Source organism: Hyaena hyaena, unplaced genomic scaffold, assembly GCF_003009895.1.
Source record: "Hyaena hyaena isolate Hyena2069 unplaced genomic scaffold, ASM300989v1 scaffold_839, whole genome shotgun sequence".
NCBI classification, from domain to species: domain Eukaryota; kingdom Metazoa; phylum Chordata; class Mammalia; order Carnivora; family Hyaenidae; genus Hyaena; species Hyaena hyaena.
Window position 1 is genome coordinate 93671 of NW_024081463.1, and position 18015 is coordinate 111685.

At 37.7% G+C, this 18015-nt stretch overlaps 1 protein-coding gene across 1 annotated transcript in view; it reads left to right on the plus strand.

Moving 5' to 3' along the window:
- The window catches only part of KCNH8 (potassium voltage-gated channel subfamily H member 8), a 365145-nt gene that overhangs the window by 80293 nt on the left and 266837 nt on the right, over nucleotides 1-18015 (plus strand). The gene's annotated exons all lie outside the window — the stretch shown is intronic.

The window sequence follows — 18015 nt, forward strand, 5'->3', positions numbered from 1 at the left end:
AGTAATATCTTTTAACCACAATAGACTTGTTGTACTGTCTCTTTTCCATTCTAATTTTCCATTTGCCATACTTTCCTTTTGTTTGCTGCAAGCACATTGGGGGTCCAGCCAACTTGGGCGCTGAACTGGAAATATTTATTTAGTTTGGGTTGGGCAGAATATAATTATGTAGCTTGAAGGACTATCTCGGTGTAGCTATTGCTAAGTGTCCTGGTGTAGCAACGGATGGCTTGCAGGAACACTTGGGCTGCTTACTCTGTGCGTCATCAGGTATGACACGCAGGAGCAAGGCTGGGGACCTTGCCGCAGGATGCCATGATGCCCCACACCAGACCTATCTGAACAGAGAAGGAGAAAGGAGGATTGAGACAGAACCAACAACTTGTCTGTAAAAAGTATCACAAAGAAAATGTCAGCCAGTCCATTAATAAGGCCATTGTTATTCCTAAATTTTTTTTAGTGTTTATTTTTGAGAGAGAGAGAGAGGAGAGGAGAGGCAGAAGAGAGAGGGAGACACAGAATTTGAAGCAGGCTCTAGGCTCTGAGGTGTCAGCGCAGAGCCTGATGTGGGGCTCGAGCCTGTGTACTGTGAGATCATGACCTGAGCCGAAGTTGGATGCTTAACCCACTGAGCCACCAAGGCACCCCCAAGCCATTGTGTTATTCTTGAGGATTTGGCAATGTTTGTGTTCGTCACCTTCTACAGTTTGTCTTTTTTGTGATTATTCTCATCCTAAATGAATCTTCATCTTCACTCCTAATGCTTTTTTAATTTTTTTCTTACAAAACTCCACTTATTTTAAAAAAGTTTTAAGATTTCCAAAACCTGGATCTTCCCAGCCTCTGCCTTATCAGTTCTTTTTCATTTGTTGCATTTTTACAAGTCCTCTGGGGTCAAATGTACAAAACTTTCAAATAAAGTTTAATGTCATTTTGAGTTAATATTAGTAATTTCATTGGCCTCTGCAACTTCTAATAAATGTGTACATGTTAAATAATTAGTATTTATCAAATCTCTAAGTGTAAGAAAAAATAACATTAGCATTCCATTTTTTAGGACAAGTGGAGTCAAGTGACTTGAGTAGGATTGCATAGCCTGAAAGCTTCTAAAAACTACTCGAGTTCTTATCTTTCTGCCTTCCAAATGAAGCCATGTTCATCTACATAGAAAATTAAATCTTTACATTAGAAAATTTTTTTCTGGGGCACCTGGGTGGCTCAGTCTGTTAAGTATCCAACTTCGGCTCAGGTCATAATCTTATGGTTCATGAGTTTGAGCCCCACATTGGGCTCTATGCTGACGGCTTAGAGCCTGGAGCCTGCTTCAGATTCTGTGTCTCCTTCTCTCTCTGCCCTTCCTCCTCTCATGTTCTGTCTCTCTCTCTATTTCTCAAAAATAAATAAACATTAAAAAATTTTAAAAAAGAAAATGTTTTTCTTCAGATATTATAAGAAAATTGCTAAGTGCCATTTTTGCTGAATGCCTTTATTTTATATATATTGTAGATACTTGGGTTAAAATAAATGTTTGGGGGTACCTGGGTGTCTCAACTGGTTAAGTGTCCAACTTCGGCTCAGGTCATGATCTTACTGTTGTTGAGTTCAAGCTGTGCATCGGGCTCTGTGCTGACAGCTCAGAGCCTGGAGCCTGCTTTGGATTCTTTGTCTCCTTCCCTCTCTGCCTCTCTGCCACTCCTTCTCTGTCTCTCAAAAATAAATAAATGTTAAAAAATTAAAATAAATGTTTGATATAGCCAAAATACCCTCAGTTTTGGGGGGAGAAAATATGGTGGTGAAATACTTAATCTTTCCTCCTTGAACTAGAATTGATTAATTAGAATAGGTCAAAGCATGTGCATTTGTGTAAAAAGGATAATTTTGTTTGGCATTTTCAAGCATCAGCATAACTGTAAAGGTTCAGAATACATCAGTAATGCCTTGTAAAACTGGCTTTGATGTGACAAATAGCACCAGCTTATCCTTGAAATACATTGCACCCCAAGAAATATAGTGATAGTAAGCTTTGATAAAAGTAAGTGGTTCAAGAAAACTTTCCAGCTCAAGTGTAAGCCAGTTGTAGAGACTTTGAAACCTTTGAAGCTTGTGCTTTGACCAGATAAATCTGCGGCAAGATCAGTAGCATCCATCTTGTTCAGGATACCTTTTAGGATGAAGCCCATGTGGGAAACGAAAGAAAGCCTCCATATTATGCTTTTCTAAAGAAAAAGACCTGGATTTCCTGTCCCCAGAGATTTCCCAAGTGACTCCAGCGTGTATTGCCCTGTGCACACGAAGACCTTGATCAAGTCCCTGAACTCTTTTGGGTTTCAGTTCCTCATTTTATACAACAAAGGTTTGGCACCCCATCACTAACTCTCTTTCCAGCTCTGGCACAAATATTCTGTGGTCTTTATCTCTACCTATGTATTAAATGGGTCAGATTCCTAAGGGAGAAGAGTAATTAGCACTCTACGTGTAATAGAGGCTGTGGGAGATGTTGATACCACTGGGGCCCTTAAGATTCCACTGAATTATTATTGCTTGACACTTGGGCAAGAGCTACTGAAGAGGATAATTCTGGCTTGACTACAACAGTTCCAAACATGGGACATTAGAAGAGTTACACGTTATACAGCAATTCTCCATTAAGATCTCTACATAAGATTAAATTTGCCTATGGCTAAAACTACCTACCACTGTCTCCTATGAAATAAATAGATTGTGGACTGACATTTTGTCTTTTACAAATACAGATTTTCCCCAGCATTGAACAGGTAACCAGCTCCTGAGTTGAGTCTCTAATAAAAATTAGTTGCCTTACATTTTAGAAACACATTATATATTTTTTAAAAAAGCTAGTCTTGAAACCATTCCAATTGTATGGTCAAGTTACCTATGCTATTTAAATGCTTGCTTCTTTTTTTTCTTTTTTTAAAATTATTTGCTTATTTATTTACTTATCTATACATTTATGCTGAACTTGTATATTAAGTTCATGTAAGTTAAATGTGCTTATTTGGGATTGGAGTCTACTGTTTACTTTTCATTTGAGGCCTCAGAATTTACTGCTCATAGCAGGGGTCTGCCTCGGCCATTCATTACAAACTCCTTTTACCAGAGTGGCCCATATTTATATTTATAGCTCACCATCTGTGCCTCCTAGCCTTACATGACCATTTGGGACCACAAACTTGAAACCACAAACTTCTGTCCCAGTCTCTCAAGAGCTCACCATGTACTTACTATTTCCTTGTATTTTTCTGGAAAAAAAAACTTTTTAAAATCACTTCTGCCTTTTTAAAGATTGTACTGCCACATCATTTTCTAATTTCATCTCAAATATTTTAATGTTTAATGTCTTAGAAAAAAAGATGTGCAAAGTCAAGGATGGGGAAGATCAAAAATTATTTGAAATCATGTAAATCATACTTGGTAATGCACAGAGGAATTAATAAAGGCAGATGAAGACCTGTGGTGACACATCTTTTATTGATTTGTTCTTCCTTGTATGAGAATGTGTGCATATCTTAAGAGAGAGAGCCAAGATCTCTGTTAAGATCAATTGGCTTTGAGTGGTTATTCTCTTAGCAAAGCTTTTTTTACATGGGAAGTAGAGCAACCTAACTCACACAGGAGGCCATTATTTTTCTTGGAGATTGAATAAAAGCAAATTCTGACATGTTTCAATGGTGAGTACGTTATATGTTGCAATGCAGAAAATATTTAAACTTATCCAGCCATTACGTTTTCAAAGTACTTGACAACGAAATTCATTAAGAGCTGCTGTGAAGTCTATGAAAAATTAGGCTAGTAATGTTTTTCTTGTCTCCTGAACTATATTTGCTTTGGAAATTGTGTATCTTAGCTATTCTATTATGTTTAAAGATAAATAAGACTTTTACAGTGATCTGAGATGTTGTTTAATTCTCTGTCCTTTTCAAAGTGATTCATTCCAACAAGGATACGAAGAATTGACTTTTGTTAAGACTCACCTTAATTTTGAAAAATTTTATGAATTTTCTTTGTTTTTAACTTGTATTTGAGTGTAGTTGACACACAATGTTACAACATGTCAGGTGTAAAACATAGTGACTCAAATTCTCTGTCTGTTAGGCTATACTCACCACAAGTGTAGCTACCATCTGTCACCACAGGAAACTATAATAATATCACTGATTATATGTATTCCCTATGCTGTGCCTTTGATTCCTGTGACCTATTTGATCCATAACTTTGGAAGCCTGTATCTCCCTCTCCCCATCCCCTATTTTGCCCATCCTCACGTTCCCCTTCTCTCTGGAAACCACCAGTTTGTTCTCTGTATTTATAGGTCTGATTCTGCTTTTTGTTTGTTTATTCATTTGTGGTTGTTTTTTTTTTTTTAGATTCCATACACGGGTGAAGTCCTATGGTATCTGTCTTTCTCAGTCTGATTGATTTCACTTAGCATAATACCCTCTAGGTCTATCCATGTTGTTGCAGATGGCAAGATCTCATACTTTTTAATGGTTGTGTGGTTCCATTGTGTGTGTGTGTTTGTGTGTGTGTGTGTGTGTGTATCACATCTTCTTTATTTATGTATTGGTGGATACTTAAGTTACTTCCATATCTCAAATATTGTTAATAATGATGCAGTAATCATAGAGGTGCATTTATCTTTCCTTAAAAAATTTTTAATGTTTTATTTATTTCTGAAGGAGAGAGAAAGAGACAGTGTGAGCAAGGAAGGTTCAGAGAGAGAGGGAGACACAGAATCTGAAGCAGGCTCCAGGCTCTGAGCTAGCCGTCAGCACAGAGCCCGATGTGGGGCTCGAACCCACAAACCATGAGATCATGACCAGAGCCGACGTTGGATGCTTAACCGACTGAGCGAACTAGGTGCCCCTGCATGTATCTTTTTAAATTAGTGTTTTTGTTTTATTTGGATAAATACCCAGTAGTGGAATTATTGGATCATATGGTATTTCTAATTTTAATTTTTGAGGAACCTTCATACTGTTTTCCACAGTGGCTGTACCTTTATGTTGCCACCAACAATGCACAAAGTTTCCTTTTTCTCCACATCCTTGCCAACACTTGTCTTTTTTATGTGAGGGCTCACTTGGTTTTGATCTTTAGCAGAAGTATAAACAAACTTTGGTTCTTTCACCAAGATTGGAATTGCAGTCATTCTCAAGAATATATTTTGGACAAAGTGCTCCTAGGTACTGTACTAATGGAAGCATCCATGCGTGAGGTCCGGTCTGTGACATTTTGAGGGACATATAGCTTCTAGTGATGATGGGCATATAGAACTCTAACAAGAGGTGGGAAAAGATAGAGGAGAGTACAAGACAGTTTAGTTGAAGAAATGGGAAGAAAAATAGAGGTAATCGTGATGAAGAGAAAGAGAAAAAGAGGATCTGAATCAACATGGATGCAGTTTCAGGAATAAAACAAGATAAAGGTAGAGGCAAAAGCTATAGGTCAGAATGTGGAGAATTGAATGCTAACCTGAGAGGTTTGGACTTTATTCCCAGTTTCTGAAATTAAATACTAGTGTAAAGGAGGATTTGAAGAGATATAATAATAGAGTTCAGAGTGTTAGAACAGGAAGGGCCCATAAAAATCCAACCCATTGTTTTACTGATAAGGAAACCGAGGAGAGAGAGGTTAATTGACTTCCCAGAGGTCACTTGGAATATTAGTAACATAATAAGGTCAAAAACCTGTCTGCCGACTCCCATCCTAGAAATCTCTCTATCACATCATGGTTTGCGAGGCTATTCAAGGTCAAAGACTTCAGATATTACCACTTCTTGAATATGTAGTAGACTGACCTAATTGTCATTGTGTTTTTAATATATGTTCTTTCCTAAGGACTTCTAAGAATCATAGACTTTTTCCTGATTCCTGCATGTGGTATGTATATTTACTGTAATAACTTGCCCTTCATGTGTAAAGCTCAGTTCTCCTTCTTACAAAATGATTGGCTTACCGGATGGCTTGTTGAAGGTGGTATGTTTTATTGATGTGGACTTGACAGTTCCTTGTAAGCCTTAACTTCTGGAGTAGGCTTTTCCATCTATTCTCAGAGTCCTTTTGTTTCCCCGTACTCTTACATTTGTAGATAATTGATTTGGACAATATTTATGTCTATGATATAAGACTAAAGTGAGGACAAAATTTATATGTTTAAAATACTTAACATTATTTTCTCTAATAAAGTGTTTTGGCTCTGTGGTAGGTCTGGTGTATAGACAATCCAGTGATTTTTAAGTGAGTCTTACTGTTGGTATAGTCACAGATGTTAATTATGGGTTTGGTCCCTATGAAAAGTGATACCATGAGTGGACCACATTGTGAGGAGCTGCGAATGTAAATTTTGAAATAATCCTTTTGATTTGAAATTCCTTTTGACCATATGGAACTCCTCTACTCTTGGATGTTCCAATGGTGTAAATATCAAATGCTTATCTTGTAAGGCATAACTTGAAAAATGCTTCCAGCTTTTATACCAGGAATACAGATTTTATTGAGCAGTGCTTCAACTATAAGCAGTGTTGGTAGGATAGCTTTAGGAAAGTCAGTGCCTACAATATTTATTTTGTAAAAAGTCTGCTTATGTTTGGTATAATTATACAAGTTGTGTGTGTGTGTGTGTGTGTGTGTGTGTGTGTGTGTGTGTGTAGGACCCATCCTGGTAGATTTGATCAGTCATGGTTGGAATACCCAGAGACTTTTTGCCTTAAACTTTGGCATCGGTATTTGGTATTGGCATTTGTTGGGTGCTTGGTATTTTGTGGGAAACAAGACCCTCAAAAGAAAGGATAGTTTCTATATTCCTTGCCTTGATAAGGCCTTGGCACTAAGAGACCAAGTCACACTTGGAGGCATGGTGCTTTGTGTAGCATTATGCTTTCTGCTCCAGCATCACATTGACACACATATGCATGCACACACACTGGAGAAAATTCGCTCTGCAGGGAAGGCAGCTGTCTAGTCTCTAATGCTCAGGCTATGGAAGCTGTGCTCTGCAGAGCCCCAGCAGGTGCGACTCACATGAGGCTACTAGACTATATTCTGAACTGTGCCTCCTGGAGCTCTGTGGTGCTCTGCAAGAGCACTGCTCATCTTAAAGTGTCCCCCAAAGATTCTCAACAACAGGAAACAATACCAGCACACATGACATCTGCAAGTGATGCACAGTCCTGTAGGCCCACAGTGCCCCATGTGCCTATCCCTGACTTTCTACAAGATCACACGACTTGGGATCTGTATTGAGAGTCATACTCATGAGCCTTCACCTGAATTCTTCACTGGGCTCTTTTTACTTAGATTCATTCAGTGACTCCTTCAAATCACTGCCTGGAAAATGCTGCTCATACTCACTCAGCTGTAGTATAGTGAGTGTATAATATGGAGAGGGTCATGGTTCTCTACGGTGAACATCACTCTTTGGGTGCCTCAATCTAGTTTCCCCACTAATCTTGGAGACTGGACAAAACATGTCCCCTTATCCTTGGTTTCTTCCTTAGCCTAACTTGTCCCCTCTCCTTTTACTCATTTCTTCCCAACCCAGGTGTTGATGCAAGCAACTCCATCGAACATTCAGTATGTACTACACACCAGGTTCTCATGGCAATCCTGCTTGTAGACTCCGTGTTATATCTCAGTAATGTGGGTAAAAAGTAGCGGTCAGGATTTGGGTGCAAGTCTGTCTGGATTCAAGGGTCTTGTGTTGCCTCTATACAGGATGCCTCTGAAAATAAAAACGCTTAGATGGGAAGGGACCTACCATTTGCCGCAGCCCTCCATGCATAATGCAATGCACTTTTGTGTATTCCTCATTCAGATCCCATGGAAGTCACGTGAATGAGGTATAGCTGATGGTTCCAGCTTAAATCCAAGTGGAGAGAGGAGAGTGCTCTGCTCAGGTGACACAACCAGCAAGGGATAAGCAGAATTTGAGTCCAGACAGAATGACTGTGGAGCAGAGGTGTAGAAACCGCTGCCTGCAAACCCTATCTGGCTCACCTCCTGCTTTTGAACAACATGTGAGCTAAAAATAGTAGTTGCATTTTGTATTTGTAAATGGTTGAAAAGAATACAAAAAATATTTTGTAACACTACTTGTTTATGTATTTTCTATGGCTTCTTTTGTGCTTTGACAGGGTTGAGTGTTACTGAGACTTGATGGGCCTCAAAACTTAAAATAGTTTCTTGCCTTTTGCAGTAAAAGTTTCCTGATTCCTATTCTGAGAGCTACATTCTTAATCTTGAAGCTATACCTTAAAAAAAAAATTTTTTTTAAGTTTATTTATTTTGAGAGTAAGAGCAAGTGAGGTAGGACCAGAGAGAAAGGAGAGAGAGAAAATCCCAAGCAGACTCCATCCTGTCATTGCAGAGCCTGATGCAGTGCTCAAGCTCATGAATGTGAGATCATAACCTGAGCTTAAGTCAAGAGTCAGACGCTTAACCAATCGAGCCACGTAGGCGCCCCTAAGCTATACTTTTTCATTAGACCATGTTAGGCTTGTATTGAGTCCTATTAGAATTTCTAGATTATTTTGCATCATGTAAGAGCTTCAGGATGAAAATAATAATCATCTGGGACCCATTGGATGAGAGTGGCACAGATGTGAAATTTAGAAGCAGCTCAATGAAACCATAAAATAGATTCTATATTGTATTATAGGAAATACAATAAATATCCTACTCACACCATTGCTAGCTCTATGACTCACTAGAAAAAATTTATCCCGATTGACATATAAAAAGGAGGTTTTTTCATGTGCTGCGTCACCAGTATATTTAGTTAATTGGTATTCATTTGTATTCATCAGGTTATTTTCAAGAATAGATAAAAAGCAGAAGATTAGCTGCAAAGTCATGAATAAAGCCACATAATTAATGGTTTGGCTAAAAAGGCCTATGAGAGAGGCTAAAGGAATTACCCTAGCTATGAAAAAGATTGATATCCAAGACACCTACTGTGTGCTCTGCACTTTTAGGAGCAGTAACTGATTTTATTCCTACAAAACCATTTCATGGATGGGGTACTGAGGTTTAAAGGTAAAGAAATTGCTGCAAGTCCAGTCAACTAGTAAATGACAAAGCCAAACTAGATCTCTGAACTTCAAACTTGGTATCTTTTTATAAAACAAATTCTAAGAGGTTTATCATTTCAAGTTGTAAACTCATCTAGGATTATTCTTCCAGTGGGAAGAGCCATTATTGGCGATGTTACTTCTGTTTGTAGTTTATTAGTTATTCAAAGGTACGAAAGGAGTCGAGGAAGTAAATAGTATCGCCACCAAATTGTATCTTACACACACAGAATAGCTGAAGATGTTGGCCAAACATAATGTGTTTTAATAATTTGAGAGTTTCAATGAATTTTATTCCCAGTTTTTATAAAAGTCATAGAGATAGCTTTCTTGATTTCCATGTATATGACTAATTTTTACTTGTTATTGGTGGGTTATCTCAATTTTGGAGTTGCAAAGAGTAAATAGAAAAGTTTAATAAAGTCTAAATAATCAATGGACCACTTGACTTCATTTGGAACCAGATCACCCAGATACCTACTAGACTTGATGAGAGGTGAAAACAGGTCAGCCACCATGCCATCTTGATATACATCATGGTTATAGGTGGTTGTGATAAAAGATTACAGCAGAATGTATAATGTGTCATTGATTGCATGATACCAAAAATTGTTCTCTTTTTTTTTTAAATGTTTATTTATTTTGAGAGAGAGGGAGAGACAGAGCATGAGTAGGTGAGGGGTAGAGAAAGAGGGAAACACAGAATCCGAAGCAGGCTCCAGGTTCTGAGCTGTCAGCACAGAGCCCTACACCCGACGTGGAGCTCAAAATCCCAGAGGGTGACCATGACCTCAGCTGAAGTTGGCCACCCAACCGACTAAGCCACTCAGGCAACCCAAAAATTGTATTTTCTTTTGCTTGAAAAAAAAGTTGTAAGTTTGGGGACACCTGTGTGGCTCAGTTGGTTAAGTGCCTGACTCTTGATTTTGGCTCAGGTTATGATCCCACAGTTTGTGAGTTCAAGCCCCATGTTGAGCTCCATGCTGACAGTGCAGAGACTGCTTGGGATTCCTTCCCCTCTCTCTCTCTTCTCTCTCTCTCTCTCTCTCTCTACCCCTCCAAATGAATAAAATAAACTTTAAAAAGTTTTAATTTTGAACTAGGTATCTTTCACAATCAGACAAAACCAACCATCTCTGAATCTTTATGTAATATAAACATATAGTTACTTGTGCCCATAAACAAAGAGACTGTTTACATTTAGATAATTCTCAAACCTTGAAGAAATCAAAGATTGTGAATATTTGAGAGTGTGTACTTCTGTGTGTATCTTTAAAAAGCTCAGTTCCTGGTGGATATGTAATTTGGCACAATGCTTTTGTTCTTTGGAAAGCAGTTTTGCAATATGTGCCAGAAGTTTTAGAAATGTTCTTACCCTTTCAACCCAAACTTTTAAGAATTTGCCTTAGGACAAATGTAAAAGATGCTCATTATTACGTTAGTTAAAGAGTGAAAATTTTTGAATACTCAGAACATAGAAACCTAAGAAAATAGTTAAGAAACTATGGTATATCCAAAGCATGCACTACTCTGCAGTCAGTAATATGATGTTAAAAATGTATATCTACTGTAATGGAGAAAATGGACATTAACTGAAAGTGAAGGATGCAAAGTTTTAAACATTTGATCATGTTTCCGTATAAAATAGGTGTCTGTACCTCTATGATAATACTAATCAAAAATGTATTTCATTTTCCTATATATTTATACATGTTCCCCATTAGATGACACATAACTTGAGGGGAGGGATTATATTATTCAGTGTATTCCTTTTATTATACACAATTCTTGGTATGTTGTAGGCAATCTATATATTTTTTTGAATGAATAATGAAGAAAATGATCTGGTTGTCTCTAACAGAATCATGATTTTTCTATATTTTATATTTATTTAGTACCTTATTACTTGTATGATCAGAACAATTTTGAAAAGAATAGTAAATTCATAGATTAGAGAAGAGAGGAAGCATCTTTTCTGCAGAATTGCTGGTATCTGTTGTGGGAATGGCTCTTTGTAATTTGGCTCTAGTTTAAATAACCCTCTCGTAATGTGTGAGCCTACAAGAGCAAATCTGTTGCTTGGCTTCCTTTCTACCCCAAGGTATTCTTTTACAGAATGAAAAGTACCCAACAATGCAATGCTGAATCATTATTAGCTCTAATTTGGGGGATTGAGCCTTGAGGTAATGAGTGTTTGGGGTCTGATTCTGTGAGTGCTGCTCACTGTCAGCTTTCCTTTCATCAGAACCTCTCATCTTCATTTGCAAACATTCCTTTTCTCCTAGAATCATCTTCCAGAGTGCCCTAGCCAGGTAAATACATCTCTGCCTGAAGTATTAAATCAATACATCAGATTAATTGTAATGAGTTGAGACTTGACATCACAGGTGAATACACAATACCCAGCTGAAGTCAAAGGTCGCTTTGCTGAAATGCTTTCAAAATTTTGAGTCACACATTTGAGATGTTTTCTCCTGTATCTCAGTTGGAATTTATTTTTAGCAAGAGAATAATTGAGAGGAATTAGTGCCACCGGTTTCATTTTTTAAAGAAAAATACATGGTCACATGGAAGCCTTCTGCATGATTGGCAAACAAAACACACCTTACAGGTTTATTAACTTCAATCAATAGATTGCAGATATCTTAATGTCACTAGAATACGTCATCTCTGCTTGGTTGCCAAGAAGATAATCTGACTCTTGCTTTTATTTCCCCAACCATATCCTTCATTCAGAATCTGGAACTGAAAATCTCTCAACAACTTCAGCAGAGGGATTTTTGATGTAGAAAGATTTGAGCTACAAGAAACCCAAGGGTCCCTTCTAACAGAAGATAGTCGTCGTTTGCATGCAAGACCCAGCCCACCATTCCCCTCCCATATCCAGTTCATTTTATGCTTCAATTCTCCAGGCTTGTGTAGAATTTAGAAATGATCAATAGTAGCCTATAGAACACTTTTGTGAAAATTAGCAAAAGGCACACCTGTTGGGTAGATCCTTTAGAAAAAGAAACCTCCTTCGGTGATTAAGTAGCACCCTGGGGCCATGAGGTTGGTCACCAACCTTCTACCTCCCCTTTGGCTGAGATCATCTGTGAAGCCACCAATGCACAGCTCTGGATGGAGGCCGTGGATAAAGAGTGGATTTCCACCCATTAGGGTGAGAATTGTCTGAAGCATCTGAGAGGTAGGGTAGGAAAGGAACACATCCAAATCTCCATTAGCATGGGTCAAACATGTTTTGGTACCTACAGGTCTCTTAGAAATAGTTCTTGACTATTTCAGAATGCCAGTCCTGTTAATGCCAAATCCAGAAAGTATGAGTAAGAACATATTTTGTCGTATTGCTAGTATTTGACCTACAAAATGGCAATTTTCTGCTGTTCAGGCTAAACACCTTCCTCTATCACTTGGCCATTTTTTTTTTTTTGATGTTCTGATTATAAATGTTACTTGCCTCTTATCCTTACATCTCATGCCTTGATATTCTTTCTCCATATGTAAACCAAGCTGGTATCTTAAGTATCTTCCATCCCTGCCTGGCCCTGTTAATGTTAACTCTTGATACTGTTGAAAACAAATTTGATTTGATATTATTGTTGCTGTCAGCACACTGAGAAGGTGGCAATTTTGGGATACCATAGTAAGTGAAGAACTTTTGTTAACTGGAAAGTTTGTGTCAGAAGACTCACCAGCATCTTTTGCTAATTATACTTAGAAAAATGAAAATAAGTGGATTAATTGCCGGATAAATATTTTGCAAAATGCATGTAGTGCTTTTGTAGGTTATAATGCATAGATATGGTTTGGCTGTTAGTATGGGATAAACATTCTTGCCTCCTAATAAGAAAGGTTATTCCATTTGCTATTAGAAATGTAAGGTAACAATAAACTTGGAGAAACTCTGACACTCATGCTAATGTGTTTTGCTACTTTGTTAATATTATACTTAGTGAAAGGAAGGAAGCAGGGAGGCGGGGGGGAAGGAAGGGAAGACAGAAGGAGGTTAAATATCCATCCATAGAGGAATGGATAGGTAAACTGTGATATATGCCTATAGTAGTTAAAATGAAACAATTAGATGTACAGTTATTAGCATGGATAGCTCTGCAAAACAAAGTTCACTGGAGGTGGAGAAACAGACTTCAGAATGATCCATAAAGAATAATATAATTTTGGTAAATTTTACAAACACATGAAACATTTCTATATGCTGTTATATATATAAAAATGATGAAAATATAAAAACCAAGGTGAGTTGGGCACATGTCCACTCCAGGACTTTGTGTGCTTCTGGAGGAGGAAGAGAGAGACTATCACTGACAAAGGCATATCAACTGAGGCTGTAATATTGCAAAAATTAGAAATTAATATGGAAATATTTTAATGTTCATTAATTCTGGATGATAAAGACTTAGGTGTTTGTCACACTACTCTTTAATGTTTATATTTGAATATTTAATGATAAAAATCATATAACGATGATTATCTCTATAAGCCTATTATAACTGAAAAAGATAAATATTACCATAGGTTTTCCCTAAAAGTGCAAGAGCTGACTGTGAATCTTTCCAATGTCCCTAGATTGTCTCAGCTACTTTGAATTCACAGAGTTAAAGTAATCTAAGGTGCTGAGTGAAAAGTATGCTGGTTGGAGTGAAATAATTTTTAAAAATAATTAGGGAAAATGGCTAATTAAAACTAGGGACACTGGCTTTTGGCAAAGATTCCATTGTATACCCTTTGGGAAATAGACATAGCATATTTATCGAATAAAGTAGTTGGAGTCCAACATGGGGGCTTGTATATAGAGATAAGTAAAAAAAAAGAAAAAAAAAGTCATTGAATATGTAATGCTTGTGTCCAGATGGGGAACTGGGATGGTGGAAGGCAAGGAATAGCCTGGTGGCACAGTCCTGGACCTCTTAGTGTAGCTAACATGAGCATCTTTTACTAGTAAGTAAAGGGCTTCACAGATTCCGCAGAGGAATTTAAACTGCTGGCTTCTCTTTGAATCATTCGAAGTCTTCCTTTGTATGGGGTTTGGTCTGTGCAGCTTTTTGGGTCACAACCACAGTCACAACCACAACAGTAACAAAGTGTGGATAGTCATCCCCTGATGAATCCCATATCATGTATTCTCTTCTCCCCTCATCCTTTACTCACAGCCTTCTCCATGGTCCTGGGGCACCATTCTCCCAGCATCTCTATATATTCATCCACCTAAAAAGCTCTTTGAAAGTAATTTGAGATGAATTACTCTACTGTCTTTTGCTGGGGAAGGAGGTAAAGAGGAAAACACTGATAGGTGCACTATGTGAGTGTGTTTACATGAGTCGAAGGTGGGATAAGAAGGCACTGGTTAAAGTCTACTATGTAAAAAGAGACAGAAAAACAAAGACTGGAGAAAATTATGTAATCTGTGAATCTTGGTGCTTTAGAAAAACAGTCCTGACTTTCTCCCCTACTCGTACATTGCACTTTGCTCTGATACCACATGTGTGGGTTTTTCCACACATGAAGCCATTCTACACCACCAGCAGGGTGTCTTACAATTTAACATGATATCCCACAGGCTAAGGATTCCTTCTGAAAATTTCTGAAAATGCCAGTAGCAAGTCTCAGCTGTCACCTGTTCTTCTGACTCACTGGCTGTGAATTGGAGATTCCCATGCCCCCTCCTCGGGTTCCATTAATTTGCTAAAGCAGGTCACAGAACTCAGGAAGACATTTGACTTACTACATCGCTGGTCTCCTCTAGAAGACACAACGCAGCCGCAGCCAGATGGAAAAGATGCATAAGGCAGTGTGTGGGGAAGGGATGCAGGGCTTCTGCACAGTCCTGGGGCACCATTCTTTCAGCATCTCTATATATCCATCATCCTAAAAGCTCTTGGAACTGCATCCTTATGGGGTTTTATAGAAGCTCCATTATGTACGCACAGTGCATTAAATCATTGGCCACTCATGACTGGTTCAACCTCCAGCTTCTGAATCCTCTCTGGAAGTGGGGGTGGGGCTGGAAGTTCCAACCCTCCAATCACACAGTTGGCTCCACTGGCTACCAGCCCCCACCCTTAGGGGCTTTCCAAAATTCACCTCATTAGCAAAGACTCAGGTGTGGGTGAAAGGGGTTAGTTCTGAATAACGAGAATTTTTTTTTTTTTTTTACCTCTCATTTCATCTTTATCATCCTGGAGTTATTTCATTCTGTAGGTTTTTGAGGAAAAATTTTAAATTATAACAAAAGTTCTCCCATTGCTCTTATTGCTTAGAAGTTATAAGAGTTGGAGCTGTGTGCCAGCAAGGCCGTATATATTTCTTCTAATAAATTATAATCTCACATTTGGAATTAGACAGAACTATTACAATATAGCCATTTTATATGCCTGTTTCACAGAATCAGGAATGAAGAGATGGTGTAAGTTTGAGCAGTGCATAAAATTATTCATCCAAATTGCAGCCTTACAATGACATGGTCTCCATTAATAGGTGTTTATACAGAACATGACTAAATGGAGATAACTGAGACAAGAAAAAAGAATATAAAGATGTAATTTTAAATATAGAAATTATTCATACCTTTTTGTAATACAATAGGTGTCAATATCCGGTGTGCCATGCATATATTATGCTAAAAAGTATTCTAATACAATTGTTAAAAAATCAGTTTTAAAATCCAGTTGAACTTGACTTTATTATTCTCCTTTGACTAATTGTAATTCTTCTGGAAGTCACTTATTTATATTTCAATAAATTTATCTGTACTATAGAAGAGTATGAGTTAACAGAATATAAATGTATTCTTGGTGATCGAGTTAAACAATACATGTTTTGCAGTGAAGAACAATATGGGCCTTTTTCATTTGTTTTGTTTCTATAATTGTTATTTGTAAATCTCCTGGAAATAGCCATTTGATGGGAGGTCATATGTCCAGTGGACATGACCCAGTACTTAGGTTCATGGCTTGGCGAGCTGAGTGGTCTAGCCTGAGTGCAGGCTAGATTTCAGTCCCTGTATAACCCTCAACTGGGCATACTTGCTCAGGACATGACCTAGTCAATTGTATGTGGCAGCCTGGTTCTTCTCTCTAAAAAATATGATGGGTTATAAAACTCTACCCTTGATATTAACACAAGGACCTGACACCTGAGTATCAGAGGGCAGCCATAGTAGGCACATGCATTACATACCAGTGCATTCACTGATGTCAGCAATTTACATGAATCCATACAGAAGCAAATATCAGTAAATAACTAGGGTCATAAAAATGTAGGCAATGAAGATCCTGTACTTCATATACTGAGCTTGAAGCAAATGCAAACAGCCACACTAAGGAATCTGTGCAATTAGTGTATCCCTTGATCCTATTCTGAGACTCACAGTGTAGATCCAGGACCTGTGCATGTGTGTGTGTGTGTGTGCGTGTGTGTACCTTTTATTTAAAAACAATTTAGATCCAAATCATATCCTTATTGCTTAGGAAAATATATTTTTAAATGTTTATTTATTTTTGAGGGAGAGAGAAAGAGAGGGCACAAGTAGGATAGAGTCAGAGAGAGAGAGGGAGACACAGAATCCGAAGCAGGCTTCAGCCTCCAGGTTCTGAGCTGTTAACACAGAGCTTGTCATGGGGCTTAGACTCACAAACTGTAAGATCATGACCTGAGCCAAAGTCAGACACTTAACTGACCAAGCCACCCAGGCGCCCCTAGAAAAAATATTTTTAAAAGGTCCTTTTTGAAACCACTAGCCTTGAGGTAAATATATGTAATATTTATAATAACTTATAATTTATAAATACCCTGTATATTTTATAATGAGAAATTTAGTACTTAGGTTTGGAATACTGTATTTCTAGATTTAGAAGTGAAGATCAGAATTCAAGGCCCAGATGGAGGGAAAACCTTCAACACAACATGGCAAGACTGTCTCTTAGCACCAGGTCTCTGCTGCTCATTGTAGTCCCCTTTTTGCTGAATCTGTGTCATTCGTCCACCTCAGCAAGTGCTCTTGGAAACAGGAAGCTTACTGTACTTAAGGTAGCTTGTGACCTTTTGGGTAGCGATAGCAATTACATACAATTATATTCAGGCAAAGATGAATTCTTTCCCCTTGTGATACCAATTCATGGACATTGCTTCTACTTCCCAGACAAATCTAGAACAAGACCACTCTTCTCTTCTATGTGGCAATGCTGCAAATACATAAAATGGGACAATTTTCCTGCCTCTGCACTGAGAAAATAGTAGACTAGACAACCATAAAACAAACTGAGAAAGGAAAAAAAAAATCTAAGAAGTAGAGATTATTCCAAGTCTTTGTTTTTGCAGACACTTGCACTCCTCTCTGAGAATTCTTATTTGTGATTTAATCACTGCATACTGAGCAAATACATCTTGCTTTCTTATTATGGGTGAATAGTAATGCCAGAAGAGCCTTTACAAGGGCAAAAGAACCAATTACCGAACATCCCTGTCTCGTAAATTGTAGTCTAACATTGAACAGACAAAAAAAAAAAAAAAAGCATTTAGGATGATGCTACTTCATACCATATGCTTATATCATGACATACACATCTTAATTTTTTCCCTTGTTAGACTATTGTTGGAAATTACAGAATTTGGTGCAAGTCTTCAAGGTCATTTGGTATCAATAAGTGTCTAGGAATAGAAGACAGGGGAGGGTATTTTTAAAATCCATTAATTGTAGATGTATCCAAAATACTAACTTTAATTCATGTAAATGTTAACATCTTTTAAGGAGCAGACCTAGAATGTTTCTAGAAAACATATATAATTTCCGGAATAGAAGATTAGCTTAATAACTTGGTATATTGATTATTACAACACCATTCAAATTATGGTTTTAAAAAAAGGAATAAATGGAATATTCATGGTATTGTATATTCCAGTTAGGAATCCT